The sequence below is a fragment of the Brachyistius frenatus genome, unplaced genomic scaffold, assembly GCF_029030835.1.
Source record: "Brachyistius frenatus isolate BFR_SWC_R1_liver_20210118 unplaced genomic scaffold, ASM2903083v1 Contig_47, whole genome shotgun sequence".
NCBI classification, from domain to species: Eukaryota; Metazoa; Chordata; class Actinopteri; family Embiotocidae; genus Brachyistius; species Brachyistius frenatus.
This window is the reverse complement of record NW_027210646.1, coordinates 125,001-149,814: the sequence shown is the minus strand read 5'-3', so window position 1 is coordinate 149,814 and position 24,814 is coordinate 125,001. Positions and strand designations below refer to the sequence as shown.

The 24,814-nt window shown below is 41.0% G+C and overlaps 1 protein-coding gene across 12 annotated transcripts in view; it reads right to left on the bottom strand.

Annotated features, from left to right (window-relative positions):
- Nucleotides 1-24,814, bottom strand: part of LOC138623788 (sickle tail protein homolog) — a 108,120-nt gene that overhangs the window by 60,413 nt on the left and 22,893 nt on the right. The gene's annotated exons all lie outside the window — the stretch shown is intronic.

Below are 24,814 nucleotides of genomic sequence, written 5' to 3'. Positions count from 1 at the left end.
GAGCCAGAAACTGTGCTGAGTGACATGTTCCTCCGTTAGGAGGAACATTGGCACTTTAGGTAACTTTGAGTCAATTTCACAGACACAATCCAAGTGATGTGAATACTACTGAGCACACTGAATGAAAGACATCCTGAACAAATGCACTATTTACTGTTGTTTGAGTATGGTTTGCTCAAAACTAAAGTGGCCACTTGTTAGGAGATGTTCTAGCCTTTTTTTCTGGTACGATTTACATCTTTAGTAGGAATGAATGGGTTTCTAAACTGAGAGCCACAGACAAGCTGAACAAGTTGGAAAGGACTGAATTGAAGAGTAACTGTTGCTGGTTTTAGTCTTTTCATGGGATTTGTTGAGAAAAATAAAGCATGTTGCCCTTATTCTCCCGTATAAGTGTCTACAGCCACTCTAGCAGCTCTGTACGAATGTGGTGCTTATTGTAAAGACAAACAAACCATTACATAGGTAAATCCACCTACTAAATGAGTTGAAAGTTTGGTTTCACAAGTTCACAAAGAGCCATCCAAAAGTTTTAATGGAATGTCATTCGTAGCCACCTGCTGGTGCCATTAGACAAAAAGTCAGGGAAATCACTAAAGCAATAAGGATTCATTAATGGATATCTGGGCTATTGCATGGGTTTCCAATTACCAAGATACTTTGAATGGTAAAACAAAAAGTTGGAAGGAAAGGAAGCAAAAGATGGGGCATCACCAAATTCTGGATTCATGCCCTATGGAAGAAGGATGTTGGTGCATTTTGTCATGTCAGTCCATTAAGGATTGTGGGATATTTTAGTCTCAGCCAAAGTGGTGGACCAACTGATCGACAGACCAACTTTGCTATCCATAAAACCATGCTACCACGGCCAAATACCGCTCAGACAATACTATTACAGCTATCAAACTCACTGCCAGTGTGGCCAACATGTGTGCCAAAATCTATCCTCAACTGCAGTTTGGATAAGTGAAGACGTGTCCCGCTTGTATAATCCTTCTACTACTTAAATAACGTCGTCAGAGTGTATGGTCTTGATTCGGTGCCTTCACGTAGTCATACACGGTGCAAAAATAGCAACTCTCTCAGTGCGTACTGTGCCGGTCATTACATTTAGCCTGAAAGGGTTTTATTTTATATTCTACATTAAACATGCGCCACTGAGCCTCTTTCCAATATTTACATGGTACCGTCTATTTATCAGCCAGAGCAGGAAGGAGTTCTCCAAACAGACCATGTAAAGATAGAGGACAGGTTTCCTCAAAAACTTCCAACTCCAGAGCTCAGTTAGCCGCTGTTCCTAGAATATCCGAGCTTAACAAAAACATCCTGTTTGTCACAGGCTTTGCAGAATATTTTCAGAGATCGGAATTTCATAATCTCGACCATGCCGAAATGAGAGTACACAGAGTTTGTCTGGAGGAAGGGTAATTATAAATTCATGCCGTGATAATGAGTCATTAGCAGTCAAATCGGTCGATAGAAAACATAAAAAAGCAACATCTGAGGGACGAGGGCAAGGCACTGCAGGTTGTTAAACAGGGCGGAGGATAGAAGTCTCATCCATATTTATTGGGATTAGGAGGCTTTAACACTTTTCTTAATTATCGCCTTATGAGGACAGAAAACCTTGAGTGCTTTATACGCTTTCAAAAAGCGAGAATGATGTCAGAAGTTTAACAGGCCTGACGCATGAGGCCATTTGTAGGTTGTTAATTAGAGTCAAATCATAATTATCAGAGCATTTTTTTTTTTTGCATTTCATCTTCCTCTGACATCACTCTGGCCTCAAAGTTCACTTGAGAAGCCAGAGTCGACAATGATGAACAAAAACATACAAGCGGGACTCGTGTAGACAAAGCATGTCCGTCGCTGGACAAAAACACCCCGGGAACGTTCTTGTGTGTTGTGGGAGGCACCACGTCAAACCAAGTGCCCAACGGAGTGGATGGATAGGGGAGGCGGAGGTGTTTACACTGGGAGAAAAAGAGCCGGGGAGGTTAACAGCAGCTGTCAGTGTGGTGTCTACTTCAGCCTCTCCCACCTCTGTCTAAGCTTGTTGGTTATCCCCTTTCTCATTGTTGCCAAAGGACGAGGACACAGTGAAACAAAATGACTTCACCGAATAGGTGGAGTCAATTTAGCATGTGGAGCTCATAGATGTCAAGAGGGAGTAAAGAATGAGGAGAAAGATGAGATAGATTTTCATACTTTTAGGTCATTTCAACAGAGTAGAGCATTTACATGAAAATAAAGACCTTTTTCCTGAATAAAAAAAACCTTTTATGGCGAATTAACCCAACATGCTCTCTGCACACAGACCTACAGTACATAAAAACCTAGATTTATGTCTTGGCAAATTGTCTATTAGCTCCACCAGCATCCAACATCATGACATGAAGCGAGATTTTCCTATGTGGATAATCCTTGTCAAAGAAAAGCCTACAGCAACGACTGTAGTTAATGCTGAGTTCGAACACGTTGCTCTACCATTGGTCAACAGCACGACAATAAAAGACGGGGAACTTATTTGCCATACCAGTCCTGTTTTCTCGGTGTGGCCATTGTTCAATACAATTATCTGGGGCGTAGACATTTTTTGCATCTCAAGATTTGTATTTGTGGCTTAACAATGAGTTTCTCTTTAGATGTCTGTCAGTAGTTTAAAAAAAAAAAAAAAAAAAAAAAACATTCAATTTCATTCAGACCAACTATATATATGAAACACAAAGAGTGATGAGAAAAAAAAGAAAAACTGGGAAGACTGACACAAACGAATCATTATTAGTTGAACTACAAACCACTGCCTTATTAAATCATTTTTTGCTGGTCTGTCACATTCCTCCTCACAAGTCATTAAAATGTTGCTATTGGCAGTTCACAGAAAGTAATTTTTCTAGCATCTAAGAGGAATGGACACAGTGTAAAATAAAACATGACTAATCTACTGGAACTTTTAAGGGTGGCAAGATAAGGTGTTCTAAACCGTACTTTCTTACTTCTTTTGCAGATATTTAAAAAAAAAAAGGCTCAAAGAGCACCTCCAACTGTTCCGCTGAAAATGATTTGGCTCACAATGAGGTCAATTTAGAACAAGAAGAAGTCAATTAATGTGATAGAGATTTTATGTGATTATACCTTGCTATAATTCCCACCTCTATTAGACTCAGGTTGTTTTGGCCAGAAGGACAGTTTCCGGTCTAAGCTGCTGAAATGACTGAAAATCTTACTGGAGGACAAGATCTATTATTCGCAGTTAATTGACAATATAATTTGTGCAAAGAACAGTCTTAGACTTATGAACTGATACAAGCAGTGGACACAGACGCCCAGAAAAGCAAGTTTTACATCAACCAAGAAATGAGCAAATACAGTTTTAAAAGACCAGTGCGTAGGCAGATATGGAATATAATATCCATAACTATGTTTTTATTAGTCTGTTACAACCTCAAACAAAGAATTGTTGTATTTCCGTTACCTTAGAATGAGCTCTTCATATCTACATAGGGAGCTGGTCCCCTTCTATGAAGGGCGTCATGTTTGGGACAAACCAAAAACTGTCTCTAGTAAGAAAAGTACGCGTTTTTCATGAGTTTTGCGACCATTGTAGGCTCTCTTGCCTGCTTAGAAGGGGACGGTAAAGTCGGGGTATTACGTTGGTTGCCACATACGACCTGACCACTAGATGCCACTAGATGCTACACTGCTCCTTTAAAGTGTCAGTTCATTCAAAAACATTGAGCTTCAAGAATTGTTATGACCTGGTAGTTTGACAAACAAGACATGGAACAAGTTCGACTTACTGGATATTCTCCAGAGCTTTTAGCACCATATAATGGCTTTCATCACAGACAGTGTCCAAGAAAATCGGCATATCTGACTGAACAATTGTAACTAATTTATGTTTCAATTCAAAATTAAAATATACATTAGCAGCATTTTTATCTGTTGCTCTCTCTTTTTTTTTTTCTTCTTTTTTTTTTAATAATATCTACACTTTGGGGATTTCCATTATGTGGGTGTGTTTTAATCATATCCATAACTCAGCCACCAATAGGAGCTGAAATGAAAGCTCTATAATAAGGTTTGAGGCTCAATGAGACGTGGCATGACTTGGCTCGGGGCCCAGTGAAGGATGACAGTTTTGCTGGAGAAACACCTGGTCAGATCTGTCTACCCCCAACACCCCCTCCCTCCCCCATCGCTGCTCGGCCACACGCCACTGCCCCAGGTGTGTTTCCACAATGTCCCGAAGCAGCCAACAAACTCTGCGGCAACAGATCTGCATCAGCCAATACATTTGGCCCAGGTTAGCGCTTGATCTCCTGCACAGATTCAGATGTGATGTGTTATGTCTGGATACTGATGCAACGGACTGCTCCAGCAAGTTGATCAAGAGGTCAAGCCTTGACTTCAGTGTCCCGTAATGATATTAGACAAATGGAGGCACATGGTCGGGGGCTACCGTGTGCCTTCGCTTGTAAAAACACTGCCAAAATCACTCGCACTCAGACAAATAGCTTGGCTGAATAAAACTGTCAGCTAAAGCTTTGCCTTACAGTTAATAACAGTTTCCTCTGGTCTTGGGAGAAACTGACAAAATGCTACATGAGCAAAGCACAGACAAAACTTGTGAGAGACAGTCTAACTCTGTCAAAATGATGAAAGAAGTGATGAAAGATGAGGTTCGGGGGCTCTGAAAGGGGAGCAAGGGCACAAGCTCATTTGTCTTTCTGAGGAGGCCCTCCTCTCAGACCTGTTTACCTTCCTTCTCTGCAAGAGGACTTAACTTGATTTACTCATTGCTGAAAGAGACACAACAAATCACACCCATCGCTGAACATCTGAGTGGTAAAAAAAAAAAAGAGAAAAAACAAAATAAAACTGTTGCTTTTGCTCATTATTTACTGGATTTTGCTGATTTTCTGGTTTTAAAATAAATATTTTTAACCAAACTTGATATGAACTGAGATTCTTATCACACACTTACTGTACATGTGAATAGCTGTGAAATTAACATTGACTTTTCCATTTGCCTGAGCTTGGGGAAAGCCAGGCTTTTCCAGATGCAAATCTACTCAGCGGTGGAAAACGTTAATGCAATTCCAGCGGTAATGGAGGGATCCAGACAGGAAAATAGGCTTGTTAAGACAGTAAGAAACTTAAAATCCTACTTTATTTGCAGGGCAGGGACAAACTGTGAAACAGTATAAGCATTAATAGGCATAGCAGAGAAAGTGATCACTATCTATTCAAGCTGTATGTGTACGCAGCGACTTTGAAGTTGGGCATGTGACACTGATGTTCGCTTTGAGAAGAGGAATGCAGCATCACCCTGGTGGGAAAATGTACATAACTATTTGATCCAGGGACCAAACAGCAGCATACACGAACCAAAACTACGATACATCTGAATCACAACCAGCCACTTTGATGATAGAGACAACATTTCCCTGTGCTCTGAAAAGGCAGATGAGATTCAAAAGTTTAAGAAAAGTTCTGTTGAGTTAGTTTAAGTTCTGACACAGGACAATTAATGGAACAGATCATCTGTGTTTTTGTGAGAGTGACCGTGCTGTTTTCAAGTTCACCCTCTCATCTTCTGACCCCCCCCACCCCCCCAGCTTAATTAGACACAGCCACACACACATTAGATGGTCCTCTTTTTGCTGAATGGCTGGCTGCAGTTCAAGGCACCACAAAAAACAGCTATGCAAAACAAGCAGCTTTCAGAGCCAGGGGAAACCATCAGCAAACAGCACACATTAAGAACACTGCACTGAATGCCACTCAAAAACCCTGCAGAATTTAAAATGACATTGCATGCGACAATAACAAGAAGCCAACTCTAAAGTAAGTCGAGACTATTTTCTTTAGCAGACATCAACTGGAAAGGTGAAAGACTGAGGGGAAAACTGGTGTCGTTTGTTCTAACACGTTTGTGAGCATCTTTGTATTTTTAAGGGCAACATCTGTGAGAGAGTGTGTGTGTGTCCTTGTATGAGATGCAACGACTCACCCTTTCTTTCTGGCTCTCTGTAACTCAGTATGTCCTGATAGACAAAAAAAAAAAAAAAAAAGCTTCAAGTCTTTTTCATCAGACACAACCAGAGTGACACAAAGTAACACACTGCTGCAGTCCCAAAACTTTTCTCTCTCTCCAGGCAGACCTGCACTTCTCCTGATACCCCCCTCCCTCTCTCTCTCTCTCTCTCTCTCTCTCTCTCTCCCTCTCTCTCTTTCTTTTGCTCTTACTTCAGCACTTCCTGGGCTGCTGTTTATGCTCCAATCAGGCCTTCCAAGAAACTATCCCTACTGCCCCTACCGCCCCCTCCTCCCCTATCAGCCAACAGCCATTGTTTGGCAGTGGCTTGTCACATGTAGATGTCTCTGTGTGTGTGTGTGTGTGTGTGTGTGTGTGTGTGTGTGTGTGTGTGTGTGTGTGTGTGTGTGTGTGTGTGTGTGTGTGTGTGTGTGTGTGTGTGTGTGTGTGTGTGTGTGTGTGTGTGTTCCCTCTTGACTAAGGTTTTTTTTAACCTCTTGCCTCTACCCAGAGTCTGGCTCTCCTAAATCAGGAGAAGAAGAAGAGTGAGGGAGAAGCAAACTACAAGCTGAAAGTGCGAAGGTGGAGTGAGAATGGGAGCGATGTTGGTAGGCTGAAGAAAAACACATGGTGGGGGCTTCCTGTTTGAATGTCTTACTGGGACAGATACACTTTTTAAGGCATGAGGAAAAAGGTGGTGGTGGGGGCGGGGGTGGGGGGTGGGAGGGTGCAGCAGCATTTGAGTAAAGGCTGGGGGTGTGTCTGGAACTTTCTCTCCAAATCCAACAGCTTGTTGTTACAAACCGCAATGAGGCTCAGCCCCACCGTAGCCCCCGGAGAGCCTCCAGCTCTGACTCCGCAACAAGGCGCCTTTCCCATAGACTGTTTTCACCATGATACCCCTTCTGCCAAAGCCCCAACCTCTAAATCACTGCTTCACTAAGCTGCCCAAACACATGCGTCCCAGCTCTTTCCGGGCTTTGAGTGAAATAAGAAAGAGTTGAGGTGTGATGTGGGGGTGCAGGACTGGGAGGTGAAAGGTGACATGTGGGAGGAGACAGGTTGACAGCAGCACACAGAGCTTTTGTTGGTCTTGTTAGCAATTCCATCATCACTCGATGGTAACACCTTGTGGGTTGTGGAAATGTTTAGGCCAACCTGATGACACCCACCATTGGTCATACTTAAACAGTGTGTCACTCTTTTAAGGTCAAAGGTTTAGAAGCAAAAAAATTGTGTTTAGAATTTAGGTTTACATAAAAGGCCAATAAGCTACAAACCCTTCTGGCAGTGTAGACATTTGGAGAAGAGACTTAAGGGATAATTGTGGCTTATTACAACGGGCCTTTTTAAATTGTTTTGGGATGGTCCACTCTTCAATAGGACATGATCACAAAAAATGGTTAGATGATCTGACACATTGAAATTAAGCGGTTAGTCTGATTATCTAAACCACTTATTATGGAGGTAAAACCGGAGACTGTATATAAAAGTGGAAGTGCCATAAGCTGAAAAACCGCCAAAAGGTCCACTAGAAGTCAATACATTAAGTTATTTCAGTTTTGCTAGCTAAAGTCACTCCTTCTGATTAGTTTTCTGGTGATCCATCTGAAAATGATCCTGCCATTAATTAGAAAATAAACTTCAAAAAGCTGTGTTTTTTTTTTAATCTTTTTATGGTGGTGCTGTTTTGTTCTGTTTGAATTGACAGGCCTGTGGTGCAGTCAGGTTATGGCTATTCGGGGGGAGGGGACATACTACGTTGGGTCTCCAATCAGATCGAGTTGGATCCACTGCTTGCTCCCCCCAACTTGCCCAAATATGGTCACTTCTGGCTCCAAACCTCTCCAAACTGGCAGGATGTCAAGGGCCAATATCCGAATTCATTACAGGCGCTCACAAACCAATGAATGATGTCAATGCTGGTTGCTGCTTGGTTAAAACCAAAAGTAGGAACAAAAGAAATCTGCAAACACAACCACTACAGGTTTGGTAGGTCAAGGCTCAATCACCTGAAGGATGTTAGGACAACAATTCTACTGTTCACCCTGAAACTGCTTTGGGCTGCAACTTGACCAACGTTATTAATTATTCTTTAACTGGTGTGTCTGTGGTGAAGTCCAAACTTTAAATAACCAAACTAAACCTCTCTCTTCACTCCTTCCCATCCAGTCACTTCTTTTCTCCCCTCCTCTAACCTCCCCTTTCTTCTGCTCTGAATACAAGTCTTTCAGTCAGCCACATGGGCAGATTGAGGTGCTTCTGTGCCAAGCGGAATTCAGGAAACATTCATCTTGTTGTTTAGTCTGGGCACCATGTGTTGGAGCGGGGAGGCCGCTCTCCTTCACAGACCCCTCCTCTTGTGAACACAAGCACAAAAAAAAAAAAACTCCCTCTCTGATAGAGACGATCCGGACAGTCACAACTGTGGTTCATTGTTTGGGGGGGGGCTCAGATGCACAAAACTTCAAAGCAGCAGTGAGTACAAAACAGCACCACCATGAAAAGATAAAATGTGCTCTGTCACTCCCTCTGCAGCTCAGGTGTGCCGGCTTGAAAGCTTTGTGCATCAGCGTTTATTTCTTATGCCGCTTTAATCACATAATAAAGAAGGAGAAAGAGATGTTGACTCGGAGTCAGTTGTGGAGCAGATAACAGGAAGCAGGTGCGATGATGTGTGTACAGTGCAATATTTCTATGGGTGTGTATACTGTATATGTAACTGTACGTGCTGATGTATTGGACTTGTGTTGCCATGGGAACGGGGAAAATACTTTTCTCCCGCTTTCTTCCTGCACGAACACTATAAACAGGGCCCACTTTGACTAATCCCTCAGTGCTAAATCCTTCCATTTCTGAAAAGAGACCCAAACAAATGGCGAGAGGAGACAAAATAAACCAAAACATTTGGGATTTAACAGTGAAGGGGCAGGTGAGGATTACACCTGAGGCTTTTCAGTTTGGTGCCTCAGCCTGTGCCAGTCTGCCGTTGAAGAGCCGATCCTGCAGACACCCATTGAATGAGCCACCTGTGTGCTTTTGGAAGGTACTGAACACAGCTGTGCTTGAGTAATATAACTTCAGTGAAGAAACTGAAATGACTGGCAGTATGCTTTAGGTCGCACAAATACTTATTCAAAAAAACCCGTAACATTTTAAAAGGTTGAGGAAAAAATTGTGGCTGGTATAATGGTGAAGTTCTGTAAAGATGAGTCATATAAAGATGAGTCATGTCATTAAAAAAAAAAGTTGGAAAAAGTTGTGACAGCTTGTCATGTGACCTCTACTTTAATGGAGCTGGTGCATTTTTGATGGATATGCTGAACAAGGATGTGGTGGTGAAGCATGCTGACAGAAAACTTAAGAAAGTCTAACCTAACTACACTAACCTCACTAGTCATTATGATATCTGTGAAAATATTATTGTGGAAAACTGTAAAAAAGTAGTTCAGTTTTATATGCCCTTGTTTTTGATGTTGTTCTGGCACTTCTAGCAGTGTAAACACTGAACAAATTGTTTGCCATAGATTCAAGATTAGTTCAAATAAATGTAATATTATTTCAAGTGTGGAAATGATTGGAAATTATCAGATCAATGCATCTATAAATTGATTTTTGCCTCTGTACTTTCTTAAAACCAGATTGCAGTCTTGTTCATGCACTGCTTATAAATGCTAAAATAGAGGTGTTAAAACAATGTGCAATAAATATAAAAGTGCTATCATCTAAGTTGGAATGTGGGTTCTTGATAAATCTATGATAATTATCACACACACACACACACACACACACACACACACACACACACACACACACACACACACACACACACACACACACACACACACACACACACACACACACACACACACACACACAAACAAGCTCCCAACCTACCATATTGGTTTGACAATCAAAGGTGTCGCTGCAGAGACATTTTCACTTCAAAACCGAGAACACCCCAGTGAGCGTCTTGTTGGCTCATATTCTTGGTCTTGGTTTTGGTTTGCAGGGCATCTTTCAACCAAACTGATACAGAAGGGGAAAAAAGAGGCACCAAAGGCCTTGGCTGCCATCCACCTAGATCCCACTCTAGCCTGTGGACCGAGCTGCCTTTTACATATATTTAGCCTCAAATCATCTAAAGCCCCTGGCGAGCTGCAGCTCTCTATATTAAAGACACTTTCATAATCTTCCACAGGGAGGCTTCGGAGTTTAGCCGATGGCAACAATAGATCCACTGGACTGGCGTGATCTCTGAGTCAGCATCAAATACTGTGAAAGTGCACCGGGAGAAATCATATTGAAGTTTTCAGTTACTTACTTTTGTGGTTTTAGAATTGTGGGAAGATGATGACCATGCTAATATTACGTAAATCCTGCACTGCACCGTGTATTACAACCTATATTGAACCCAGTGCAAACACATCTGAGTCTGCAGAGGCACAACAACTCATGCCCATAACTTGATGTAGCAGCTCAGTGAATCTGCTGCCATTATGGATTGCTGGGGAGGAGAACCTAAACAGCTATTGATTAAATAAATTAATAACAGCCTGAAGTAATGAGAATGTGAAGTGAGAGGTGTGAGATCAGACCCGGGCTGGAGAAGTGAATGTGGCACTATGAGGCCAGTCTGATGGTCCTGTGGCCCACTGCAACAGTGACAGGAAGGAACAATGAGACATAACTCACCCAGAGAACACAGTGCAGAGGGTCAGAGGGGGAGGAGGGGTGGTCACATGACTCGGTTTCTGTCTTTCTGTTGGTCTATCCGTCCTTGAGCCTCGCATGCATGAACGAATTCAAATGGCAGCATCCGCGGAGATGGGTTCAGACGTGTTACATTCTGCAGAGACCATGAGTGCATCATTCTGTGGTGAAGACTGGTCAGTGTTGATCAACCTCCCAGTCCGAAATGAAAAGCAAAGAACACGACAACCGAGACCGAGTCAACAAAGACGTAGCCAGCTGAAGGTCTGAAAAGCTTGTGTTCTGCAGCTCGCAGGTCTGAATCAGAGACCGAACAGAGATGTTTTAGTACAGAAATATCAAAGTAAATAAATCAAAGGAGTGGTTCTCTCACTCAGCAGCGGGTATCAGGATACCCCTGGTTAAAGCTTTGAGTTCTTAAAAGAATGACATTACAGAAGGAATAAAACAGACACAATGCAGAGAAAATGTGTCACAGTGCTTACAACTGTGTGCAATTTTATAAAATTATGGCAGTGTGTCACATCCTTTACAGTTTGCCGTGAGGGGAATGTTTTCTGTTTACATTAACACGCCAGCACGTCTTGGATTCATAACAGTGTCTGAGTAATGCAGGAATTTATCACAGTAAAATAACTCTTTTATCCTCTAACACAGACGATAATGCATATATTAGCAGCAGATGTAAATGTAACAGATTGTAATATTAAAACAAATGGTGAGAAAGCTCCGAATGAAAGCCCACAAACAAGGAATATGACTCAAATATTTGTTTGGGCTATTGTCTGATCCGACAACATCAGCAATGATTTCATCTCAGACTTCTCATGTCAGGAAATGCTGACTAAATGTCAACAGTCTGAGCAATGTTGCGTTACAAAAACAACACAAAAGAAACCTTCACGCATCAAAGGGATTAACCAAACTGTGAACACACCACTGCCAACACTCCGCTGCTTTTTGCTGATCCTTGGTCTGTTGGTCTCAATGACTGAGTCGTTGTGGCTCCCTTCAAGACAGATATCGTGAACCCACTATTCAAATCTACAATATCCTTCCACAAATGGTTGGATCCTGACATTTTTATGAACACAGATGTGTCCTCTATGAACTCTGACATTTGGGATTTTCATGCTTCCGACAACAACTCTGTGGCTGAAGACTGTACTGCTTTGTAGGACATCTGTCAATAACATTGAGCAAGCAAAAAATAAATAAATAAATAAATAAATAAAAAGCTACAGATATGTTGAAACACTTTATTTTCAGTGGGCTAACCCTAAACTGAGGGATGTTCCTGTGAGGGCCATGTTGTTTTCAATCTGCGTGACCTCGCGTACAACTCTGACTTTAAGCCAATGCAGCCCGTTGTTTTGACTGGAACTGCAACATTTTGACTTCCGTCTATTGACGGTCCGTGTTCAGGTCTGGTCGACCTCAGTCAAGACTGAAGATAAGGGGGAGTCAATGCTGTCTTGTCCAGGACTGACCTCGGCTTTGTATCGTACTGCTACACCCACGAACCAACAGGCCTAAACTCAGGCACAGTAAGAATGTGGCAGACCGGTAAAGTTTAGCCATTGAGCGTAAAACCGAGGTTGAAAATGAAGAGAGGAATCATAAACCGAGACCCAGACAAAGGGAGACGGATGACAGAAATTTTGGGCCTCCTGCTGGTTTATCGGTCAGATGCTTCTCTTCTCCCACCTGGTTCCACATCTGCAAATCACCCCATCCCTATCTCTGCCTCTCACAGTTCCTCTCCATTATGTAACACTTTCAAATGATTGCAAGTGCATCCCGGCGAACAATAACTGTAAGTACATGTTTTTGTTATCATAGAAATGTGATTCCTAGTCAGCTTTCTAAAGTAATAAAAAGCACTTGGCTTAATTGTGTTTGGCCCATAAGTGCACTTTTGTGCCTCCTGGTGTAAAACAAGAATTATTGGTTTTAATAAAATGCATTTCGAATGGCCAATAATAATGAGACTAAAATATTTATCAGCTGTTTTATGTAATGTCTAAAGAAAAATGAACAAATATACTTTTCCCTGTGAGCGAAGGCTTTATAGCCAGCTGCAGTGTTTTAAAATATTTAACATGCAAAACATGTCTTCTAGGAATTTAGAGATAAAGCACCCTTAAAGATTCAAGTCAGTTGACTTTCAAACCATAAAAGCCCTTTTTATTGGTACTCTGAAAAATGTTTCAACAGTTAATAATTGATGATTTCTGGTTTTGCATCACAGTAACTGCCAGCTGTCTCACTGCGAACTGTGGGTCTCAATCAGCAACTTAGCATACCCTTGTTGTCTTTCCATTGATATGAAAACTGTACGCGTCCGTATGTCAAAGGATTTCAGGGGATCACGCAAGAACAAACAAATGCTTTATGAAATATGCAGCGCTGAAAAACATCACAATTAATATTCTGTCTCTGAGAGAATATAGAAAACAAGAGAAGAGAGAGTAAGAATATGAATTGTTATTTTTGTTTTTTTGCCGCTTTCTTTTTATATTTATAGCCCTTTTTGGGGGGGGGCTGGTCACAGTGGGAAGGAAGGAATACAATGAATTTATAAGAGCACATGCATTGACTAAATAGGCGTCATACTGTTTTAGTTTGCTGGCTTCACCCCATAATTTCACTACCTTCTCTGTAATTTAATCATTATTCTGTTTTATGACCAAATTATACTTTTTTTCATCAACTGCCTCCATCATTTCCAGGAACACTAAGTAAATTGACTTCATTGATTTTGAGGTGCATTTTGCAAATGAAAAGGGAAGTTAAATTACGCTTAATGGAGCAATTAGAGTAAGAAAAATTATGCTGTTATGAAAGTAAAACTGTGAATCTCTATACTGACTAATTGAAATCTTTAATATTTAAATGAATTGACGTGTTTTCTTGCATGTTTTCAAAGCTGGGGGCAATTTCTGAGCCAACCTTTGAGTCACAGACAGAAGAGGAGGTCAGCGACACAAAGAAAAGGCTGCAGCCATTTTTGATCCTTACATTTCGGGATGTTTGAACGGAGCTTAGTTTGACGGTCTGCAGGGAGCTGCATGGGTCAGCACTGTCAACCTAAGCACAGCATCTGTTCCCTGAAAACATCAAGCCACTAGGGACAAGCACACATCCACACCATGTCATCATTATCACCCAGGAAATTAACATGCATCACCTTTGCTGATACTCTAACACCTGCGCATGTGTTAATATTTTTGTGAGCCTATTATGGTGCAAAGGTGGGAAACAGACAAAAATATCCCACTGGAATAAAACAAGGCTGCCTTTCCATGCAAAACCATACTTTACCCTGATTCCTAAACCCTCTGAATTTCATCCTTGTTGTATAATGCCAGAATGGGTCCCGTCTGTCCTGCCTTGTTGCATTGTCTTTTTCTCCATTCTGTCTGGTCGTAAGAAATAAAATATTATGTAACAAGGGATCTTAGATAAGAGTTTTTGATGCCTATCACAACCCATCTACATTCTTCTGCTGGGCGTCTTGCTAAAATGTTGGCCAGGAAGGCTCATGACAAATGGCTATTTGGCGCAGAATAATTCAAGGAGACAATTGCAGCTGAGAAAACAGCTTCAACAAATAATGGATGTGAACAATTGATGATTGCACAGCAAAAATAATCAGATTTAAAATGCATTTCCACTGTTCCTGTCAGAGTAGTTTCAAAAGTATAGCAGTAAAGGGATTAAATTGTTTTATCCTGTCACTCGGGTTGAATGGTCTATTAAATTTGCTCCTATCCAGCTTCCACTACACCAAAACCTGATAACTTATTCACCTTTCTTGATTTGATTTGCGAGATTAATTGGAAAAAGTGTAGCGGGACTAGAGAATAAAAACAAAAAAAGGAAACAAAAACAATTTAGGGACAAATCAGGTGTCACAAAATTCTCATGTGCATCCCAGTTTTCTGTGAAGTATTAAACCTCCAGCTGTTAACATCAGTTCAGCAGAAATCCCCTCATTCTCTCCCCACAAGCTCAGGCTAAAATGCTGCGTCAGTCTCATGATAGCTTTAGCTGCCTAGCTGCAAAGCATACCAATGACTTCATCACACAGCCAAACCGCATTATTCCCCTTTTGAAAAATCCCCAGATTTAAGAGGGGGTGGGGGAGGAGTACATTTGATCCTTGATTCAATGTTTCTAGTGTTTAATACTGTAAGAATGTACCAAAGATGCTCAGAGGCACAGGGCGGCTGTCAAACCCATCTCCGCGTTTCATACGCAGAGGGAAAGAAACTTGGCAAAAAGTTTCTCGTCACAGCCTAATTGAACGAGCTGTGCTAGCAGGGATAAAATGAATAAATGTCAAATCAAACACTGAGAAAACCGCATGAGAAGCATAAACCTACATAAGGAGTGAAACTCTGGTGAGGGCATAATGAAACGAGTTCAACCTGACATCCTATTAGCTGTACAGCTGGGGGCGCCACTGTACATGCCAGCAGCAATTCAACTCTCCAATATGAAGCAGCCTAAACTCACCACACTTTCACTGAAGTCACAGACTCATGTGCTGCGAGGTGCAATTATATGAAAAGTGATAGGAAACCTGCTCACTATCAAACTCTAAAGATGACAGGTTCCATATGTGGCCAGGAAGTCTGTTTTATGTCTATCTGCAATAAGTACAAAGTGTGGTGCAGCAGGAATAAATTGGACTGTTTTCTTGTAGTAAACAGCTTCAGGTTTATGTCTCTGCTCTTCCTCATATTGCACAGACATGTCGGTCTAAAGAACAGGCGCCATGATTATCTAAATTCCACAGATTGTCTGTTATTAAGCAGCAGGGATGTAAAAACACAATTAGCTGTTGAATTAAAGACAAAGCAGAAATAAAATGACATGTCAGACACATAATTGAGGACAAAATGGTCAAAGCAGGTGTGTGTTTTATGAATTTGCCCTGTTCATTTTCTTATATTGACTGATCACATGCAACCAAGACTTTATAATTCAGCCCTCATGGGTCACAGCGAGCTTAATGGCCGCAGAGCAGGGCGAGGGTGTTCTCTGTGTCTGACAGTCATTATGTTAACTACGGTGGGCTGAGACCCCGCTGAGCACATGACAATTACAGCAAAATAGCTGTCTGGTTTGCTGGCAAATGAGGTACATTTAAAAATGACTCAATTATCTTTGGTTAACCCACAGCTGGGCCGCACACTGACAGCTAGTAACTGGTTGAATCTGGTATGATTTCAAGTAATATTTCTCTTACCAGCACAGCAGTCTTTAAGAAGAAACAGCGTCTGCACTTTACTGCTTTTCAGTTTAGTTGGAGCACCGTGGAAAACAGCATAATTCTTTATCTTTCGAATTAATTTATATTGAATGTGATTACTCCCTCTCACTGGGCCTGTGATTAGCAAAGATCATGTCTCACTACTAACGAACGGTAAATCAAATCCAGAAATTGTATACAATCCATATATTATACTTACAATTAAGTCTTCTTGAATTGCAAGGTCTGAATGAAGTCTTAATTACATTGACAAGCCAAAGCCTGAAACAGCGCAGCTGATAAACACAACAACAACAACAAAAGGAAAAAAAAATTAAAAAAAGCCCCGGTCCCTCGACTCCTAGCATTCATTTCTAAAAGTAAAACCACACATGAGCTACTGGGTTTGTGGAGAAACTGGAACACGGTGCTTTTGCGAATAGTTTGGATTTTTCAGTGAGAAAATATTGAGATTAAAATTCATCTCCAACAGAGGGAAATGCCTGAATTATCATATTTAGACATACTTAAAGGGGACATTTTTCCCCCCTTACTGCAACAGTTACTTCCAGTAAATACAATTTATGCGTGTGTCATCTTGCAAACCTGAAGCAGCCGAAAGTGTGCTTCACTCAGTGCTACTTTAGCGATTACTTATTACACATGCATCGCAGTGCGTATAGTAACGGTAATGTAGGGCACATTATTGCTGCTGAGAAACAGATGCGGTTGAGAAACAGATGCGGTAAGGGTCGATAAAACCTCCATAACAACCACACGGTAACTACAACGTAAGGCAAACAAACTTTTTTTTAATTTCACATCAGGCTTTATTAAATACATGTCCACACATGTACCTGTCTGTACCGTCTCAGAATTGCAACTGAACACAATCACACGCTGGCACGTAGACACAGCGATGGACCGCGATAAATCTGAACCAGCTTTATCTGCCTTTTTAATTTCTCTTCTTCATCTGTCACAGGACGCAGAGGCAAAGAGAGAAAAAGAGGGGTCTATACATCAGTGAGATTTAATGCTGCCTCATCCTGCTCAGCACACGTATCACATGGTGTACCTCATCAATAATCTTTACGAGCCAGCGCCTTGGCTAAGACACAAGAGGAACGTGTTGCTCCTGATGGAACCACGAGCTCCCAATCAGGCATCCTGGAACTCATTTTCACTCCCCCCTGCATATAATTTAATCAAGCCGTTACAAAAAAGCACCTGAGAATATAACACAATTCGCTGGCTCAAAAGTGATATTAAATGACATGTTGGCAGAAAAAAAGGTTTAGCAACATAATATATTTTGACACAGATGAACTGAAATACAGGAGGTTTAGTGGAAAAAAAAAAAAAAGAAGCTTTGTACACACGTACAGTCTTACAATCACACATGAAGATTCATCAACAAGCAGTATTATAAGAAAGTTTCCTTTCATCCTGTTTGTTTGCTGAGCTGTGTGACTGTCGCACCAGATATTATATGCTCATAGTCTTCTGTCACTTTCAGTGCTGGAAAGTGGGGCAGACGGGGGCACTTTTGAGGCACTAAAAGCCGCTGTTGCAGTAAAGCAGCACAGAAGACAATAGGGTTGAGTCAAAAGGAAAATCCAAAATGACTGTTGTGCTTTCGACAAGCACGATGGGTCCGTTTTGAAATTTATAACAACCATTTACTGAGCACAAAGTGAATTTCATCCCAGTGTGGATGTGACATTTTGTTAACTTGACGTATCCATTTTCTTTAACAAAGATCAGGGGTCAACCAAGAAGTAAACACACAGAGTGCTCTCTCCGTCCTCAACAATGAATTGAGTTGCGACAGTTTCATGTTGCTACTTGCTTCTTTTCCTCACCAAAAAACACAAATATGCTCTTGAGAAATGACCCTAAATGCTCCATTTCAGGACAGAACTCAAATTCCAACTTTCCTTCTACTGACCATCTATGAAATTCGGATGGTTTAAGTGGCCTTAGGGACTAAATTTGAAGGATTTCAACAAACAAAACAATTATATTCTCTGTTCTTTAAACAGACCACATTTAGTACACAGAGAAATCGACTGGAACAAACCAAACAATGTGGTTTCACTCAAAAGTCTGAACACACAATGATTGATTTTTCTTTTCAGTGTTAGGATGTTCGTTATTTACACAAAGAGCATTCAGCCATAAAGTGTCAACTAAAGGTCAGTAGGTCCCAAGCTTTTCTAGCCCACAATTTCACAAGTTCCCTTTAATGATTACTTTAGCTTAATAATAATAATAAAAAAAAAAACTTCTTTCAGTCTATAGGAAAGTAACAATAGAAAGAAAAAAAAAAATTCCCCGATGAAATGGCAAATTTCTTTTCTGCTTTGGACGTACAAACACAAACACATCACACATCACAACATGACATGCACTTTGTGTTTGACCAAGATTCACCCCAGTCTTAAGCCACATCACATGCTCTGTAATCATCTGACAGAGCGTACAGCTGGAGGTAGCTTCTCCATGCTGGATCATGTGGTTCATATCTATACACTCATACAGTGGAGTGACACCACTCGTCAGATGTTGCTTTCACTTTCAAAATCTTTAGATGGTTTTCAAAAGAGCAACGGAAAATACACTTCCTCACCAAGAATTAAAGAAGTGATAACAAAAAGAAACAAGAGTAGGAACAGTTACAGTTACCTGGAGAAAATGGCTCTGTCCATATATTCCATATTGTTTAGTTAGTTTAATTTAATATTATTCTATTTTTATTGGATATATTGTCCATTTTTATATTTAATATTTTTTTACTCAGTTATTTTGTATTGCTTTACCCTGTACCTATAAATGCTGCTGTAGCGAAAAAAAAAAATTCCATTGCGGAATTAATAAAGTAACTATCCATCTATCTAGCAAAATGTACACAAAATCTGTTTTAATGACCCAAACCGAATAGTCCTAATCACAGACGAATAACTGATAGCAACGCTAACTATTAATGTAATTTTAATCAAAAATATTAATGAAATTCCAGTCCCCAGAAACACCATGTCTACGTGAGAAATAAACATAACAGGAGTTTCAATTAAAATTGTCTGAACTCCAGAGATAAAAGTGTGTGAATATTTAGCCATTTTTGTGCACACTGACTCGTGCCCACCCAGATAGACAGGCAGAAAAACCCTCACTCACACTCACACTCACACTCACACTCTCTCACACTCTCTCTCTCTCACACACACACACACACACACACACACACACACACACACACACACACACACACACACACACACACACACACACACACACACACACACACACACACACACACACACACACACACACATCACGTTTGCCTGAAGGGCAGAGGAGTGTAAGAGGCGAGGTGGAGAGATATTGATTTCTCCGTCGACTCTTTGAGAGGAAACCCCGAGGGAGTGCTTGCATCCGCTTACACCCCTCAGTTGGGTGAATTAACCACAGTTATGCTTTGGGCGAGAACACACACGCACGCTACATTAAATAGAAAAAAAGAAAAAAAACAATCTAGTAGTGAGATGTTTGGTTTTGAGGGAATTTCACGCCACATTTGCATTATTAGCTTTGAAGAGTTTGCTGTGTAATCGAGCCAAACGGCCCGCCACGGCGGAAAGTAAATATGCAAAAGATGTCGACATGATAATCAGTTTGACATCAACAAGTGAAAACCTAGGAACTTGAAGTCAGGGCGGGCATGAACAAGATTTAAGGTTTTTGTTTTATCCTTAATCTGACATGCAAAGAAACCCAATCCCCTCCACTGTCTCTCTTTGAGAACCGCACCGCCTCAGGAAGAAGCGTCGTTGCCCCGAGCTAAACCCCCAAAAGAAAAACACACACCTGGGGGATTTACAGTACACACTCATGAGTAGTCACATAACCAAAGCTCTTTCTTCTCGCTCAGTAGCCCAATTATTATCTGTTTCTGTTCTACAGATGAGTCACATCCACTCACTTCTCACAGACCCCAGGTCCATGAACACACCATTAACTCACCTACTCGCAAACCTCTAATGACTCATTGGACTTCTCTTCAGTCACTGGGTACTTATTGACAAGCCAAGGACAAAGGTCAGTTGTCGCCAACAGCTGAGAAAACATCAAGGCATTGTCGCTTCCTCCCTTGCGGCATTTGGAAGAAAAGTTCTGTCAAAACTTTTTAAGACTCCTAATTCACCTCAGTCAATAGAGGGACAAATCCATTAACCTCAACAAAAACAAATATCTGAGTGGGTAAGAGGAAGATAATAGATGCTGTCTCCTTTTAATCATGTTCATTTTTAGGTTTGACTTTTTGAATTTTCTGTTGTTTTCTTGCCACTATTCTTCACTCATCATGTGGTCCGTTCTAAAATACTACGGAGATATTCTGGTACAACTTTTTGCACCAGGAGCAAAGGATTTAACATAATTTCTCAGTCATATGCAAAGGAACAAGAACAGCATGATACACTGTAACTGTATGTCAAATCATATGACTCCATCCAATAAAAGTTTGTGACTGCTTGATTCAAAGTGAGAGTGGGCCGTTTGCTCAACCCCCTGCTAACGGACATCAATTCGTCTCAAAAAAGGAAAGTCTGGATTTTACCAAGTACAGTAACTGCAACTCACTTCCTCAAATTCTCTTTTGGCAGAATAGGAAAAAAAAACATTTTCTAGAAGTTCCGCAGCGTGCCAGATTGATCCAATTCTGAAACAGATAAAGTAATTAAAATGGATTTGTGCTGAGTTTGAACTGGATATCGGTTTAGTGACAACTGTTGTGCCGAAGAAGCATTTTGTGTTCTTAATAACTCTTGTAATCTGTCTGATAGTTGTCAAATTAGAAAACGTCTGGGACAACTGGTGGTTTTAAAAGTCATGAGAGACTGTAATTAATGTAATCCCTACCCTTGGCTTCAAAGTCAAAGAAATGATGATCACATCCCCAATCCTCAAACTCATTCCCATCCTACTAAGCTGTTTTTTCAACTTTTTTTCTAAAGGGAAGTAAGGCGGCATCTGTAAAAAATAAATAAATAGAAAAGTCGGTCACATACACACCATTCACAGACTGTTAACAGTGAATGTTCCAGCTCAACTGACATGGTGTACTGAACAGTGAGCATGTACGAGCGTGCAACACTTCTCTCGCCAGTGATTCAAGTCCCTATGCTGTTCACACCGTTGTCAACGGGTCGAAGCACACATGTACATTAAAACACTCGAATGTTTTAATAACCTCCAAAACTTGAAAACAAGCTGAAGCAACACCGCGCATTCTGATGTGGCAACGCATCTCGCAAAACCGTGCGAGGCAAGAAACAACAAAATGCGAGCACTCGTGCCTGCGTCTGGATGATGTTCAGGAAATGCAGACGAAGATTACGATCTCTCCCTCCCGCCCCCCCTTTCTAACCGCAGTGTTCAATTTCTTTTATTGACTCACCTTTTCAATCAGCAGAACGCGAGGTCATGCAGGATCTGAGCAGGGACTTTATCTCAAGAGCATCTCCAGAGTAAATACTTTGACTGATGGGTCGTAGCATCAAAAGGACACATATGATTATACAGCAGCTTCAAAAAAAACTTTTAAATTGGTGAAGACAGACAGAGAAGAGTCTGGGCCGTTTGGAGATAGCACAGATTGATATGAGAACAACAGAGAGGTTAAGTTATTAACAACAAGTCTTTCCAGACCTTGACCTTTCCATATGCTTAAGTCTTGCCAAGTTAGTTTTGTACAAAAGTTTTAGCTGATGTTTCAGTTTTTCTCTGATATAAGGTCTTGACCTTTCTATGTAAATTGCACTGTGCTGAATTATGTTGTGATTTGGCACTTTATGAATAAAAAGGAGTTGAATGTTTACAGGTAGGTCTTCAATGATGGAAAGTAAAAGCGTTCAGGATGAGGCGATGGGACTTTTTCAAGAAGAAATAACATATTCTTCCCTTTTCAAATGAAATGTGGAAAGGATACGTAATAAAATGCACCATTCGTTTCACTGAATTATTTTGGCGGTATAATTTTTGTTATAACTGTTTGTGTAACTTTTGATTGGCAATGTTAGATTTAAGAAGAGATTGGTGTAACTGACATCATAGACTAAATTATCTTGTTGACTCTTCTGTTTTATACTATTTTACACTGTGTTTTAGTAATTGCCATATCTCAACTTTTACTTGCCAAAGTGGTTGGTGTTTAACAGAAGTTGTACAATCTCACTTTAGGATATCCAAAGAAAAGCTGTAAAATGAGCGTGCAGTATAGCTTAACATAATTGATGGATCAATAGAATATACAAAACAAAAGGTCTGAAACAAAAAGTATAGAACTTGACGGCTCTACACAGAACATTGACCTTTACCACATTCACCACCCTTGGAAAGGATTTTGAAAGCTAGGTGTTATCATCCAACATCAGTGCCAACTTTGTGTAGCTGCAAAACCTTACAGCCAGGTTTCAAATCTTTTTCAAAACCTTCTCAGAAATATGGAGGTTTCACAATCACATATCGGTCTCTGCATCTTTTTGGCAAATTGCGGAACTTGCTAATAAGTAAAGCAAAACTAGACATGTATATCCGGGATAAGAAATGTCAAAAGAAATATGACATCGTGTTCCTTAACAGTGTTTTGATGTAATGTTGCACAGGATCAGAAGAAAGCTTAACTTGAATGTGTTCTTGAGACTCATATTGTATCCTCTCTGGACAAAAAATGTCAAATGGATTTCGCTTTCGGTGGAAGCTTCCACTTTTAAGACTGAAATTGGGCCCTTTGGCGGGCCGCAGTCAACTCTGAAGCTTTCACACAGTGGAAATGTCACCTGTCACATGCACTTATTGTCTGCCAGCACTGTGTGCATCAGCTCTGTTTGACCCTGTGGGCCTGTGCTTTAGCTGCCGTCATGCCCTGTAACTGGCATTAGCTTGGGAGATGGAGACCTGGCACGGTCAGAAACACCCCCCCCCCACACACACACACACACACATTAACCAGCCTTGTTTGTATACAACCCATAAGTGAGTCGGGAATATGATGAGTTGCCTGTTATCCTGCAGCAAAAGGGCATTTAATTGTCCTGGCCTATTTTAAATCCAGATACTCCGGCTGCACATGGCTCCATGTAGTCAACAGCAAAGTGAAGACACTGGATGGCATGTAAAAATAAAGTGTTACACATCAAAGGGTTGTGATATCAGTCAACTGTATAGCAAGTTTCCAGACAGCCCGGACTGCTGGAGCATCACCTTTTCAATGTGGAACTTCAAAGTCACTTTCCAGAAATGTACAGAGTTCTCGCAAGCACAAGAGAAAAACTCAAACCTTGAAAATGCACAGTAGGACCAAAAGAGAAATGCAGAGGATACACGTTCATTTATTCTTTTTGATGGTTCTTTTGTGAGTTCATGATTGTGTGTCTGTGTTTGAGCGAGAGAGAGAGAGAGAGAGAGAGAGAGAGAGAGAGAGAGAGAGAGAGAGAGAGAGAGAGAGAGAGAGAGAGAGAGAGAGAGAGAGAGAGAGAGAGAGAGAGAGAGGAGGGGAATGGGGGGGTGTCATCTTTCAATAACTGATTCAAATGCTGTCAAAAGACAATAGGAAGAAAAGGAATGAAGAGGAGAAAGACTCATTGAGAAACAAAAGTGGAGAGGACGTCACTGAGAAGAAAGACAAAGAAACACAAGTGAGCAAAAGTTGAAAAAAAAAGGATGAGTGAGGGAGGACAGAAGAATTGTGCCAGAAAAAAAAATAAATGAAAAATGACACGTTCCATGTCCTCCGACAAACACGCATGTACCATAAAAAAATAAAATAAATTTAAAAAAAAAACATTAGATCCAAATTCTGTTTAGTTTTTTTGGAGAGAGAGGTTAGTTAACTCGATCAGTGTTGTTTCAACTCTGAAACTGACCCCTACCCTGAAGAAGTGAATCAGCTTCGCAGAGAGACCATTTATTTGTTTAAACAGGAGACTGGAAGCTGCAGAGACAAGAACATCTGGTTTCCAGTATAAACCTGCCCCCTTATAACCCATAACCTGTCTTTACTGCAGGGAGGGATTCACACACAGACAAAGCTCCAGACCTGTTGATTTCCCAGCATGCCCTGCGCACATTCCTGACCTCTTTCTGTCACTCTTTCACTTGACTCACCCCTGTTGCCTACATCTACGTCACCCCCACACTTAAAAAAATCCTTATGCTTCCCAGCTGCTGTCTTTGACTACAAGCTGAACAGTCAAGAGTGATTCAAGTGTGATTGACAGGAACCATTTCAAGAGATGAGCAGAAAAAAGTTGAATCTGTCAATCAGGCTCTTAACAGCAAATAACAGTATATAGGCAGAGCAAACAAATTCATCCTCATAATCCCCTCATTCTTACACAATCCCGGTAAATTTGCCTTTGACTGTGTGAGCTGGCTGTGCCCTGAGGTGACATGAAAGCTGACATCCCTACAGAGTTGGAGAATCTAGTGAGAGGGTCAAAGGGGAATGATAAGACCACTTTCGTCAACCTTTTTGCCCGCATTTTCTTGAAATCTGCCCCCAACAGAGACCAACGCAGTGGGACAGTGACAGAAATCCCATGAGCAGTTATTTCTCTCAGCTCCATCAAGAGTTCAGAGGATAATAGTACTGCTTCCCGATTCATTTCAAAGAGACGACTACATTACCACAGTAGGCTTAAGGAAGCACAGGGGGGGGAAAAAAAGATTTTATAACTAAAAAGTTGAACACGGCTCAACATTTGCCACAACAAAAAGTCATATCTGGTTGGAAAATC